Genomic DNA, 15,513 nt, shown 5'->3' with positions numbered 1-15,513 from the left:
ACCAGTCCCGTTCGCCGCAAAGTCGTCGCCCATCGTCCAGGTCACCCCAGTACCGTTGCCTGTCGCGTCTTTCCGACCTGGACGCGTACCTCCGGAAAACTAAAGGATGCAGCTCCCGGAGGTGACGCTGCATTGTCGACGTCTACACCCAAGCCTCCCACCCTGCCGATCAGTCAGACGCAATGTAGTCAATGTGGAAGCTGACGGTGCACATGTTCCATCCCTTGTTGATACTGAAGCCAATATCTCGGTAATAAGCAACCATCTTCGTTGCCGCCTGAAGAATGTCCTTACACCTGCCGCATCTCGTGTTATCAGCGTCGCGGATGGAGCAGCGCCCATTATCCTTGGAATGTGTACTGCCCGAATAAATGTTGCTGGTTTCAAAACTTCTGTTTGATTTGCTGTTCTTGAGCGGTGTTCCCATGACTTGATCTTCCCACTCGACTTCTTATTGGACCATTCAGCACTGATTGACTGTAGTGCAGGCCGCCTCCAACTCGAGCTGCCTAATCGCTACTGTCCTCCAAAAGCCGTGTTTATGTTCTGCAGAATTTCTATGGTGGCCGCCTCAAGCCGCCATGTATACATCTTTGACGTACTTCCCATCTCTTCCTGACGGTGACTATGTGCTGTCTCTTAATGTCAATGTTTTCCTGCCCCCAACTGTTGCCGTGCCTCATACCACTGTGAATATTGCCGACAACCGCGTATTCCTTCCTATTTTAAACTTTGGTTTCTGTACGCAAATTATACCGGAAGGCATCATCATCATCATCATCATCATCATCATCATCATCATCATCATCATCCTGTTTACGCCTACTGCAGGGCAAAGGCCTCTCCCATACTTCTACAACTACCCCGGTCATGTACTAATTGTGGCCATGTCGTCCCTGCAAACTTCTTAATGTCACCGCCCACCTAACTTTTTGCCGGCCCCTGCTACGGTCGGCTCCCGCTTTCGTCAATATTTTCGGTATGCTTTTTGTGTCACCTACCACTAAACTGCACGCCATTCGACATGGTTTCTTCTGAGGACTTCCTTCGGTGAGTGGCCCTCACGCGGAAATTGTGGAATTTTTTGTGCCGACCACGCCGTGGCGACGCTAGGCGCGGGTAGGCTTAGGCCTAACCCGCCGAAGAGGGGCATTATACCCAAAGTAGAAATGGTGGTAGGACAGGAAATCTCCTCCGAAGAAGCCAACAGCCCAGACTGGACGACAGCGTTGGGCAAGAACAAGAAAGCTCGGCAAGAAACACCAGCTTCAACGAGCAAGAAAACCCACGTGGGCTCGATGGTGGCTGCCGCATGCTGCCCATCAAGGCGTGCTGCAACGCCTCGCAGCCTCGTCGAGGCTCCCCACATTACCTAGGGAGCACATATGAATTATTGTCCGCCCAAGGGGCGGGCTGGACGTCAAGAGAGAGAGAGAGCAAATGATAAATGAAAGGTAGGGAGGTTAACCAGGACTGAGCTTGGTTGGCTACCCTACACTGGGGAAAGGGAAACGGGGACGGAAAGATTAAAGAAAGAAGAGAAAGTCCACCGGGGATATCGTTCAGTCACTCAGTCCGGATTACAGACGCTGACTCAATCCTGTATCTTTCAAATATCGCAGCAGTGCTTTTGTGGCCTTTTGTAGCTGCGATATACGAGGCCATGGTCCCAAGATCTTGTTCAAGGTGAACGGTTTGCTATTTAACTGGTTGAGAGCTGTGCAGAGATCTTGTCTTTCATTTTCAAATGAAGGGCAGTAGCACAGTAGATGGTCTATAGTTTCTTCGACACCACAGGCATTGCACTCGGCGCTATCAGCCATTCCAATCAGAAACGTATATGCATTCGTGAATGCGACGCCCAAGCGTAAGCAGCACAGCATTGTTTCCTCATTACGCGGAAGCCCTGGTAACAGCCGCAGTTGCATAGATGGATCGAGGGAATGCAAGAAGATAAGCCACATCATGCTGGCTCAAGCCTTGGCCATTTCGGCTGCACTAGCCCCCACAGAAATTGAGGGCGACGTAATCTGCCCTAATTTCACTCAGAACGTTCTCGTCGTCTCCACCCCGGAGAAGAAGAACGCCACCGCTTATGCAGGGATCCAGCAAATCCGCATAAGCGAAGGACTATACAAAGTGGCCGCATACATCGCCGCCCGAGACAACACCTGCAAAGTGGTCATAGGAGGTGTCGACGCCGACATCAGCGAGGCCTAACACCAGCGCATGATCGTCAACCATCGTAACCCGAAGGCTTTGGAAGTCAAACGAATTAAGAACACCACCACTGCGGTCATCCTCATCGACGGCTTGAAAGTGCCTATGCCATGTGCGGCGTCAGCCTTCTGCGCTGCGCGCTCTACAAGCGCCAAACTGAGGTGTGCTACTCATGTGGCGGCTTGGGACATCGTGCGGACGTCTGTCCCAACCCCACCAATGAGAATTGCCGGGGTTGCGGCAATTCCTCCCCGCCCGATGACCACCAGTGTTCGCCGAAGTGCGCCCTTTGCGGAGGCCCGCATCTTACGTCGGACAAAACGTGTAAGCAGCGCTTTCAAGTCCCATACGTCGTGCGCAGACGCCGACGACGCCGTAAGCGCGCCAAGAACAAGCACCAGCAGCAACAGCTGGCCAAGGAGAACCGACCACGTGGCTCCAGCGCGGCGAGACAAAGCCACCTAAAGGGCTTTGGGCGAGAGCCCCCAGGAGGGAGCGCTCCGTCACGCCCTCTGGCCGACAACGCAGCCTCTCCAGAGGGCGGGGTTTAGCAACCTTGGTCACGCAGAAGTGCTCCTTTCAAGTACACAAATTACCAATTGACAAAACTATGGCGGAAATCATTATGGTGGAAATTATCCCTAACAATTGGCTCAAGAGCAGTGTCTTCCTTTTGAACATATTGGCACGAGCTAGTTACGCGAGCTGTCGAGGAAGAAGAAGTGTGCGTGGTAGCTGCTGCAAAAACAAACTGTAAACGGCCGTTCGCTTAGAACTGTCTGACTGGCTTTTCCTCTCGTGACAAACTGGTGGACGTGCTGGGTACGCATCCATCGTATGCCTACGGGTCCTCAACCAGAAGCTACCGACGCCAGTACCTCGGGGACGGCAGAAATCTATCGAAGCAGCCGTCGCCTCCAAGGTCTTCCACCGCAATACAGCCCCCTGGCAAGCTCCGTGAGGAAGATGTCAACAACTACCGCAAGCCAAACCGAGGGGATGCCAAATGCTGCCGTACCATGCATTCTCAACGCGCCTCGCACGCCTAACCCGTTCCATGGCGACGCCTTTGAGGACGTTGAAGACTGGTTGGACCATTTCAACCGGGTCGCCGCCTTTAACGACTGGGACGATCGCCGTAAGTTGAAGAACGTCTACTTTTCCCTTTTAGACGCGGCGAGAGTATGGTACGAGAACCACGAAGCCTCATTTACCAGCTGGCAGGAGTTTTACCGACTGCTTTGCGAAGCCTTCAGCACTCCCGAAAGGAAAGAAAGAGCCGAACAGGCACTGTCTTCGAGGTTCCAAATGCCAAACGAAACCGTCGCCATGTTCGTCGAAGACATGACGCGATTGTTCCGTCGGGCCGATCCACTAATGCCAGAAGACAAGAAGGTGCGTCTGTTAATGCGAGGCGTAAAAGAACAGCTTTTCGCGGGCCTCGTGCGCAATCCTCCTACAACAGTCTCTCAGTTCATTCGTGAGGCAACAGTCATGGAACGTATGCTTCGGCAGCGGCTCTCGCAGTATGAACGCCAGACCACCATGACTGCTGCATGCTCTCTCGTACCTGCAAATGATGACAGGGAGTCCCTTACCGAGCTAATACGACAAATCGTTCGAGAAGAACTGCAGAAGTCCTATGCATCAGCTCCGGCACCTCCCAGTGCCGCGGTTCTTACGGATGTCATTCGGGAAGAAATCGGCAAAGTGGTTCATCCCTCGCCGCCAACACGACCCGAACCTCCCACGTTCTCGTACGCGGATGCTCTTCGGGCTTCCGCGCCGTCGACGGGCCGTTTTTCGCAGCCGCCTGCTGGGATTTCTCGACGCTCCCCAAGTCCGATCCACCGCACGAACCCGCAAGCACCTTTTCATCCTGGTCCGCGCAAATCTACAGTATGGCGCGCCCCCGACAACAGTCCGTTGTGCTATCACTGCGGGGAGGCTGGTCACATGTATCGCGACTGCCAGTACCGACGGATTGGTCTGCGGGGATACCATCCGGACGCCCGTTGCCCGCGCTATGGCGAACGCCCGCACGACATCGAGCAATACCTAGAAAGTAACCGGCTTCCTCCTGCCCAACAGCGAAGACAGTCACGGTCGCCTTCACCTCGTCGGTACGCGTCACCAAACCGTGCTCGACCCGCCTTTGATTCCGCTGGAGTCAACGGTGGAAGCCCGCGCCGGGGAAACTGAAAACGGCGACCTCCGGGGGTGAGGCCGCTGTCATGCGAACCGTCAAATATCCTCCGCCGACGCCATCCCCTCGCGACGTACCGCTGACGCCTTCATTCGAAACTGCAAAAAGAACTTCTGCTGTTATTACTGTTTCAATCGACGGTTATCCGGTAACTGCACTTGTCGATACGGGAGCTGACTACTCGGTTATGAGTGCCTCACTGGCCACTCGGCTACGCAAGGTGCTGACAGCGTGGGACGGCCCACATCTGATTACGGCCGGAGGACACCTCGTGTCACCCATTGGACGATGCACTGCCCGACTTGCAATTTCTACTTCGACTTTCGTAGCGTCTTTCCTTGTGCTGCCCAAGTGTTCTCGACTAGTTATACTGGGCATGGATTTTCTCCAGGAGTATGGGGCGATCATTAACCTTCGTGACTTGTTCGTGACTTTTTCTAACTACGTTTCTTCGGATTCGAGTGTGGAGGATGAACATCACCGCGCGGCTTTACGCGTGGTCGATGACTGCGTGACGTTACCGCCTCGAAGTAGCATCTTCGTACTCGTTGAATGCCCCCAAGAACAACTAGGAATAGGCATTGCCGAAGGTAACCTCGCCATATTGCTGGATCGCGAAGTCGGCGTCGCACGAGGTCTCGTAGAGCTCCAACATAGGCAAACCACGATTCTAGTTACCAACTTCAGTGGCGAATACAAGCACTTTGCGAGGCATACCACCATGGCCTACTTTGAAACGGTGGCCGATTCCAACGCCTGTGCTTCGGTAACGACAATCTCGATTCCGGAACCCAGCGATGTGGACTTGACCAGTCACATCAACGTCAACCCACAGCTAGACCAAAATGAGAAGCAGAGGCTCCTCACTCTGCTATCGTCATTTAGCGACTGTTTCGCCACCACGTCGAAGGTCAAACAGACTCCTTTAATCAAACACAGAATCATCACTGAACCGACCGTCCAACCTGTTCGCCAACACGCTTATCGCGTGTCGCAAAGAGAACAGGATGCTATTCGTCATCAAGTTAAACAAATGCTCGACGATGATGTCATTCAACCATCGACAAGTCCTTGGTCTTCACCTGTTGTATTAGTTAAAAAGAAAGATGGTTCACTACGCTTCTGTGTCGATTACCGCAAACTGAACAAGGTCACGAAAAAAGACGTTTACCCACTTCCTCGAATTGACGACTCCTTGGATCGCCTGCGACATGCCCGTTACTTTTCTTCAATGGATCTGCGTAGTGGGTACTGGCAAATTGAAGTTGACGAACGGGACCAGGAAAAAACGGTGTTTATAACACCCGACGGTCTCTATCAATTTAAGGTCCTCCCTTTTGGATTGTGTTCCGCTCCGGCCACATTTCAACGCATGATGGACACAGTTTTATCTGACCTCAAGTGGAACTCGTGTTTAGTCTACTTAGACGATGTAGTTGTTTTTTCCACCACGTTTGAACAACACATCCAGCGGCTTGAGGCGGTTCTTCAAGCTATCCGCACCGCCGGCCTCTCCCTGAAGCCCGAAAAATGTCACTTTGGCTACGAGGAGCTCAAATTTCTAGGTCATATTGTCAGCAGCACCGGTGTGCGCCCTGACCCTGACAAAGCCATGGCAGTCGCTCTGTTCCCGATACCGAAGACAAAACACGATGTCCGCCGATTTTTAGGGCTTTGCGCGTATTACCGGCGTTTTGTACCCAATTTTTGTGAAATTGCCGAACCTTTGCAACGACTCATCAAGAACGACGTCACATTTGTTTGGGGCCCGGCACAATCCGACGCCTTCCACGACCTTCAGCAACGTCTCCAGACACCACCGATCCTTGGCCACTTTGACACCGAGGCTGACACAGAAGTGCATACTGATGCTAGTAACGTTGGTCTCGGAGCGACACTCGTACAGTTTCAAGCTGGTGTTGAGCGCGTTATTGCGTATGCCAGCCGAACCTTGTCTGCTGCTGAAAAAAACTACTCAGCAACTGAAAAAGAATGTCTGCCAGTCATATGGTCTCTCCAGAAGTTCCGCCCATACCTGTACGGACGCCCCTTCCGTGTCGTCAGCGACCACCACTCTCTCTGCTGGCTGGCGAATCTCAAAGATCCTTCAGGCCGTCTCGCAAGATGGAGCCTTCGGTTGCAGGAATTTGATGTGACCATCGTCTATAAGTCTGGCCAGAAACACACTGACGCCGACTGTCTCTCTCGCGCCCCCGTCGAACCCGCACCACTAGATACTGACGACGATTCGGGTTTTCTTTGTACTCTTCCGTCTTTAAACCTTGCTCAACAGCAACGCCAAGATTCCGAGCTCCAGCCCTTGATTGAATACCTTGAAGGAAGCCGCCCACAACCCCCACGGCAGTTCGCGCGTCACTTGTCATCTTTCTGCCTACGTGGCGACATCCTATACAAGCAGAACTTTCACCCTACGGCAACCGCTTTCCTGCTCGTTGTTCCCGCTACTCTCCGCGACGATGTTATACGTGCATGCCACGACGAACCAACGTCTGGGCATCTTGGTTTCACGCGTACTCTCGCGAGGATCAAGCAGAAGTACTATTGGCAAAAACTCACAAAAACCGTGAAGCAGTACGTCAGAAGTTGTCGAGATTGCCAGCGTCGCAAAGTTCCACCTCTGAAACCAGCCGGTCTGCTTCAGCCTGTCCGACCTCCTTGCTCACCTTTTGAACAAGTTGGGATGGATTTACTCGGCCCATTTCCCAAGTCTTCGGCTGATAACCGCTGGATCGTCGTCGCCACCGATTACCTCACTCGATACTGCGAAACACAAGCCGTTCAGCGAGCTACTGCTTCAGATGTTGCTAACTTCTTCATCAAAAGTATCGTCCTTCGACATGGTGCTCCCGCTGTCGTCATCACAGACCGTGGTACGGCCTTCACTGCCCAGTTGGTCCGAAATATCCTGCAGCTGAGCGGGACAACGCACCGTACGGCAACTGCGTATCACCCGCAGACTAACGGTTTAACTGAGCGTCTCAACAAAACGATCGCGGATATGCTTTCCATGTATGTTGCCACGGACCATAAAAATTGGGACGAACTGCTCCCGTATGTGACATTCGCGTACAACACTGCCCTACAAGAAACCACCGGGTTTCCTCCTTTTCGTCTGGTCTACTTGACGCGACGTCACCACTATGCTCGACGTGATGCTCCTACCAACTTCGTCGCAACATACCGCACCAGATACAGACGCCTTTGTTCAGCGTGCCGAAGCAGCGCGGCACCTTGCGCGGGAACGAATTCTATCCCGACAACGTCAAGATGCTCGTCGATACAACCTATGTCATCGAGACGTCACATACAACCCGGGAGATCTTGTATGGGTTTGGACCCCTATACGTCAAAGAGGCCGGTCAGAAAAATTATTGCGCCGATACTTTGGACCCTACATTGTTTTGCGTCGTCTAAGTCCTGTCAACTACGAAGTTATTTCAGCCGACAGTTCGCACCACTCCCGTAGACCACGTTCCTCTGACATTGTTCACGTTACCAGGATGAAGCCCTACCATTCGCGCTGACTCTCATCCACAAACTTTGTGATTCGGCCCCTGTCGTCTCGTCCGCTGTCTTTCTCATTTCTTTTATTTTTTCCTTGTGGCATTTCACATCTCCCCAACTTTATTTATTTATTTATTTGTTTGTTTTTTTCCTTTTTTTTGGAGGGAGGGGTAATGGCACGAGCTAGTTACGCGAGCTGTCGAGGAAGAAGAAGTGTGCGTGGTAGCTGCTGCAAAAACAAACTGTAAACGGCCGTTCGCTTAGAACTGTCTGACTGGCTTTTCCTCTCGTGACAATATACAGCTCGCCGTCGGATCAACGGCAGGCATTCGCCACAATCATGACAAAGGTGGTGGTCCTGAGCAAGGGGGCCCCCATAGTGATAGCGGGTGACTTCAATGCACCCCGCAATGCCTGGGGATACCCCCGCCAATCCACCAAGGGCAATCTCCTTGTCCAGGCAGTTGCTAACTGCTCAGTGGAATTGATTACGGATCCTCAATACCCTACGCGAACCGGCATGTCGGTAGTCCGAGACACCACTCCGAACCTGGCGTTCGTCAACAACGCCCCCGGAGGAGGATGGCAAAATTTGCAAGATAACCTGGGTAGCGACCACTTCATTGTGGAGATTACCGTAACAATTAGCACAGCCCCTACCAGGGAATTTAAAGTGACGGACTGGGATGCCTTCCGGAAAATGCGGAAGGTGGACCAGACCGACTACGATAATCTCGATAGTCTGTTCACAAGACTACAGAAGGACTTACAAGCTGCGACCAAGTGGTTAAGGCCGACCTAAAAGTAGATCGGATGGACGCGCACCTTGCGCACCTCCCAGAAGCCAAAAACTCCATCCTGCGCCACTGGAGAACGCACAGACTTTACCGGCGACTTCGCAAGAAAATTGCGGAGCTCAATCGTACAATAAAAACTCATTCCATCGAACTGTCCAAACAACAATGGAATGAAGTGTGCTCCTCGGTTGATGGGCAGATGAGAACGGGGGGCAAATGGAACCTGCTCAAACACTCGACGATTCAACGATTTGCAAAGCAAGAACAATCGCAGACAAGCCATCGATCACATACTTCATAATCAAAAGGCGGCGGGTGTATTTGAGCACGTCCTCCTTCAAGACTTGGCCGAAAAGTATCTCCCGCTGGGCCCCTCCGATGACGGGGATTATCCTCGTCATCGGAGGGGCCCGATGACGAGGAGGGGGTGCTCGCCGCCGCCTTCACGGAATCCGAAATCTGGGAGGTGCTCCAAACGCTCAACGGTGGCTCTGCACCGGGCCCCAATGGCATCTCCAATAAGCTCCGCCGCAACTTGGACGAACAATCAGTTGCGCTGCTCACCGGGGAGTTCAATAAAATTTGGGAAACAAGCCTCGTCCCCGACTCCTGGAAGACAGCCTATGTGGTGCTCATCCCGAAACCAGGCAAACCTCTTGCGCCGGAGAACATGCGACCCATCTCGCTTACATCCTGCGTGGGTAAGGTGGCCGAACATGCCATTCACAACCGTATATCTAGGCACATAGAAACTATTCCCTCACAACATGGTCGGCTTTCGGCCGGCACTCTCCACACAGGACGTCATGTTACTTATAAAGAGACAAATCATTGATGACGACATTAGAGACACTCGGGAATCCTTGCTGTAGACTTGTCCAAGGCTTTTGACAACATCTCGCACCGGTTCGTGCTAGACGCCATCTCGGACCTGTGCCTGGGGCCACGATTCCATGCGTATGTTAGCTCCTTTCTGAGGGATCGAAAGGCCCCTGTCAAAATAGGGCAAATCAAATCCAAGGAATTTGCATTGGGAGCGGGAGGCACCCCGCAAGGGGCGGACATCTCTTCCCTACTGTTTAACATCGCCATGAAGGGCCTCTCGGACAGACTGGCCACAGTAAGAGGAACGGGTCACGCCCTCTACGCACAGGATATTACCGTGTGGTGCATGGGAGGGTCTGACGCTGCAGTTGAGAGTGCACTCCAAGAGGCGCTCGACATCATATAACACTTCCTACTTGACACGGGCCTGAGTCTGTCCCCAACCAAGTCAGAACTTGTATTGTATAGGCCCACCCAATGGCCTATACAATTGGGTGGGCCTATTGGAACTTGATCTAAGGTGCTCCACACCCTTAGATCAAGTTCCCATAGCCGTCTATACGAGAGACGGACAACAAATCCACAGAGTGGATACCATCAGGGTCCTCGGACTCTTGCTGGAATCTCGCGGGGGCAACTCACATACTATATAGCCCGCATTACCTCCAAAACGGAGAATATGCTTCGGCTTATCCTCAGGATATCGAACCGCAGAGGGGGTTTAAGCGAGAGCAATCTCCTCAGACTCTACCACGCGTTTCTGATGAGCCACGTTAACTATGTATCCTCCGCGTTGCGCTGGTCTAAACGGGAAGAGGCCAAAATCGACACCCTCATGCGCAAAAGCATCAAGCGCATGCTGGGTTTACCACTCTATACCAGCACCGCGCGTCTCATGCAACTAGGCATGCAAAACACCATATCAGAGGTGATCGAGGCCCTACGAGTGGCCCAAATAATACGACTATCATCATCGTGAGCGGGGAGACGCATCTTCGAATCCGTTGGATGCGGACACCAGGAAAGCACGGGGCGCAACGTAACTCTATCACCCATGGTCCGAGATTCGTTCAAGGTAGATCCCATCCCACGTAACGTCCACCCTCAATACAATGTAGGGCGCCGGTTAGCCAGGGCTCGTTCCCTGTTAAAAGCGGCTGCGGCCACTCCGAATCTGGCATGTTTTGTTGACGCCGCCCAGTACGATCGCTCTGATCACTAAGCCGTAGTTTCAGTTGACTCCAATGGCACTCTCATTAACTCAGCATCCGTGCAGAAGGTTTCTGCAACAGTAGTCGAGCAGGTTGCTATAGCTATAGAACTGAAGGACCCTCTATGTCCCAATATCTTTACAGACTCCAGGTCTGCAGAGCGGGCTTACGCCTATGGCTCGATCTCAAAGGAGGCGGCGGCCATCCTCGGCAGTGAGGGGGCTGCTGGTTTTCATAGCATCAAATGGTTCCCGGCCCATATGGGAATTGGTGTGCACTTTGAGGTTGTTAACGCCAATGAGTTGGCCCATGACTGTGCACGAGGTCTTACACACCGCGGCGGTTCAGGTGGACTCACGGGCGGCGACTTAGGACTGTACAGGGATTCACTTCTCACCTTCCATGAAATCTTGGCACATTATCAACTAGCTCGACGGGCCTTCCGCTACCACACCCCCTAAACTTAATAGACCACAATCGTCGGCCTTTCGCATGCTACAAACATTCCCCTCCAGGGGCCGATTCAGTCACTTCGCGCCTAATGTAGAACCATACTGTCCCGACTGTGGGGAGGCGTACCTTATCCCATATGCTCTGGCAATGCCCTGCGTTACGCAGCTCATCGCTAACCACTCTAACCGACTGGGAGGCAGCCCTTAAAAGCGGCGACCTCTCAGAGCAACTACGGGCTATCCAGAGGGCTTGCGATAGGGCGGAGGACCACGAGCTTTCTACCCCGACGTGGGTGCGGCCCGCGACGGCTACGGGAACTCCCTGAAAAGGGAGGTACCCTAACGTTCCTCAGGACCATTAGTAAAGTTCTTTGTCTGTCTGTCCCTTCCCTTGGAATCCAGTCCGTAACCCTTAATGACCATCGGTTATCTTCCCTCCTTATTACATGTCCTGCCCATGCCCATTTCTTTTTCTTGATTTCAACTAAGCTGTCATTAACTCGCGTTTGTTCCCTCACCCAATCTGCTCTTTTCTTATCCCTTAACGTTACCCCCATCATTCTTCTTTCTATAGCTCGTTGCGTCGTCCTCAATTTAAGTAGAACCCTTTTCGTAAGCCTCCAGGTTTCTGCCCAGTACGTGAGTACTGGTAAGGCACAGCCGGAAGGCATGTCACTCGGCAACTCGTCTGCGATCGACGATACCACCATCTCCGTATTGGATGTTCCGTCCTCGTCTGCAGCCACCTGCTGTGCAATCAGCCTCGCAGCGTCCAATCCGGGCATATATTCAAAGACGATCGCTCATGACCTGCTTCCCGAACAGGCTGTGGATCTCTGTCGCGTTCTCTTGTCTTATTGTGACTTCTTTGACTTTGAGGATCGACCGCTGAGACAGACTTCCCTTGTAACCCATAATATCAACACCGGTGATGCTAGTCCCACCTGCCGACGTCCTTATCGCGTGTCTCACGCAGAACGCCGGGTTATACAAGCTGAAGCAGACAAGATGATAACCAAAAGTACAATTGAGCCCTCTTCGAGACCTTGCGCATCGCCGGTTGTCTTGGTCAAGAAGAAGAATGTCAGCTGGCGATTTTGTGCCGCCTACCGTCAATTGAACAAGATCACGAAAAAGGATGTGTACCCTCTCCCACGGATTGATGACGCTCTCGACTGCTTTCACGGATCCAAATGCTTCTCTTCAATCAACCTCCGATTCGGTTTTTCGCAGATTGTGGTTGATGGACTCCACGTTAGAAGACCGCGTTCGTTACACCGGACGGCCCTTACCATTTTAAGGTTATGCCTTTCGGACTTTGTAATGCCCCAGCAACTTTCGAAAGAATGATGGACTCTCTCCTTCGGGGCTATAAGTGCTCCACCTGCCTATGTTATCTGGACGATGTCATCGTGTTTTCACCTGTGTTCGACAGCCACGTCAGTGGCTTGGTCGCTATTCTTGAAGTCTCTAGGAAGGCTGACCTTCAACTTACCTCTTCTAAGTGCCATTTTGTACACCGCGAAGTCAAGGTGTCCAAAGTCTCCTTGTCTCCTTGTCAGTGCTACCGGTATACACTTTGATCCTGATAAGATTCACGCAGTCAATAACGTTTCTGTATCCTGCTCAGCAAAAGATGTGCGCAGCTTCGCGGGCTTATCTTCCTATTTTTGTCGCTCTGTTCAAAGTTTTGCGGATATCGCCCGGCCACTGACCGACCTTCTCAAGAAGGACACGGCGTTCTTTTGGGGCCGCGAACAAGCCGACGCCTTCGACACCCTCATCCGCTTGTTAACAACGTCTCTGATACTAAGGATGTTCCACATCCACCGCCAAGGTTTGTGAGTGGTGACGCTGTCTAACACTATCTGGGTTAATTCTAGCAGAAACGCATAAATACCCCAGAAAGTGGATGGGAAGACGGCACCGCGGTAGCTCAATTGGTAGAGCATCGCATGCGTAATGCGAAGACGTGGGATAGTTCCCCACCTGCGGCAAGAAGTTTGTCATCCACTTTCTGTTCCATTAATTTATAATTTCTTTATTTCAATTAGTAAGTACATGTAATTTCCCTTGTGTTTTCGTTGATGTCATTGTTTGTTGGCTTCTTATGATATGAAAAATAAAAATCGGACCCCTCGGTTAACTTCCTTACTTCTCGTTCATTATATAACGAGGGTCCCGAATCCTGCAACATTGATACCTTCAGGTAGCACGTGTGGGTTTATTGACCAGTTGCCTTCACCCTGAAAGATCACGTGCTCGTGACGCCTGCGGCCAAAATGATGTTCCACATCCACCGCCAAGGTTTGCGAGTGGTGGCACTGGCTAACACTCGAAGGATTAGTTCTAGTAGTAACACATAAATACCCCAGAAGGTAGATGGGAAGACATGGGATCGTTCCCCACCTGTGGCAAGTTGTTTTTTCATCAAATTTCAGTTCCATTAATTCATAACTTGTTTACTTCAATTAGTAAGTTCAAGTAATTTACCCTGTGTTATCGTTGGTGTCCTTGTTTGTTGGCCTCTTATGATATGATTAATAAAAATCGGGCCTCTCGGTTAACACCCTTTCTTCTCGTTCATTACATAACGAGGACCTCGAATCCGGCAACGTTGATGCCTTAAGGTAGCATCTTCAAGGGGTGTACGGTAGCACGTGTGGGTTTATTGACCAGTTGCCTTCACCCTAAGAGATCACGTGCGCGTTACGCCTGCGCAGAAAGGATGTTCCACATCCACCGCCACGGTTAGAGAGTGGTGGCACTGGCTAACACTCGAAGGGTTAGTTCTTGTAGTAATACATAAATACCCCAGGAGGTAGATGGGAAGACACGGGATCGTTCCCCACCTGTGGAAGTTGTTTTTTCATAAAATTTTATTTCCATTAATTTATAATTTCTTTAATAATTAAATTATGGGGTTTTACGTGCCAAAACCACTTTCTGATTATGAGGCACGCCGTAGTGGAGGACTCCAGAAATTTCGACCACCTGGGGTTCTTTAACGTGCAACGTAATCTAAGCACACGGGTGTTTTTGCATTTCGCCCCCATCGGCATGCGGCCGCCGTGGCCGGGATTTGATCTCGCGACCTCGTGCTCAGCAGCCCAACACCATAGCCACTGAGCAACCACGGCGGGTATAATTTCTTTGCTTCAATTAGTAAGTTCAATTAAATCCCCCTGTGTTATTGTTGGTGTGCTTGTTTGTTGGCTTCTTATGATATGATTATTAAAGATCGGGCCACTCTGTTAACCCCCTTTCTTCTTGTCCATGACTGTTGGTACCTCTACTGAATGAAACGCCTTGTTGTTCAATTTACCAGATGTGGTAAGCATGCACTCGACCTTTCCATTCGTCTGCTGTGTCGTCGATTTCCACGCCGCTTAGCGCCTTGGCTAGACAGGTTAGAAGACTGAACCAACAGCTAAACGGGCGCGACGTGTCGAGCGACTTGAAATGATTGTTTTCCACTAACGTGCTTACAGCCAGCTTCTCGCGATATCATGGTTGATAACTTTGTTTAATGAAGAATTTTCTATGCCATCAGGTTACACTCTCTAATCCAGTGGGTCTTTTTATACTAATGGATTTGACAGTAGCGTCAGCAAAGGTACAACAAGGTTTTGTCTTAGTTGCCTCCTAAATGGTTTCTTACACCACGACTTAGTAAACGGTCCCACCGAAACCACGCGCCGATTTTTCATCAGCGATACCACGGACCCGGAAAAAAAAGCGTGCGCGAGAGAGGGACTTTGTTTTGCAAATCGTTGTTCGTCCAAGCCGTCGGCGTTGTTAACACGTTGTCAGGGGCTGCTTCGGGGTCGGAAAAGTCCATATAGATGTGCTGAATGTGCTATGCGAGGAGCTGCTAAAGCATCTGGCTCAGGTGTTGGGTTGGAGTGGGGGTCCAGCCAACTCGAGAGTCTGTAATTATTGACGGCAGAAGGGGGGAAAGGGGATGGCGAAAATAGGGCGAGCACTGAGTGTGATTTAGCATGACGACATGTCCAAAAGGCACGGGGGACGTTTCGCGTGGCCTCCGCCACACCTGGCAGGAAAAAAGAGACACTCCTTCTTTGAGCAATTATTTTATTGAGGTTAGCGTCACGTGGGGCTGCTCACTGCCCCGCAGTGGCAACCCGGCATTGGAGTTTGGCGTGGCGCAGCCATGGCCGTGCATCACACAAAGCAGAGAAAAATAAAAATAAAACACGAACGTAAAGAAAAAGAAATATACATATAAAGAGGACAATGCGTTCTTTCCCTTTCTG

Source organism: Dermacentor albipictus, chromosome 3, assembly GCF_038994185.2.
Source record: "Dermacentor albipictus isolate Rhodes 1998 colony chromosome 3, USDA_Dalb.pri_finalv2, whole genome shotgun sequence".
Taxonomy (NCBI): domain Eukaryota; kingdom Metazoa; phylum Arthropoda; class Arachnida; order Ixodida; family Ixodidae; genus Dermacentor; species Dermacentor albipictus.
Note: the sequence above shows the minus strand (reverse complement) of the source record.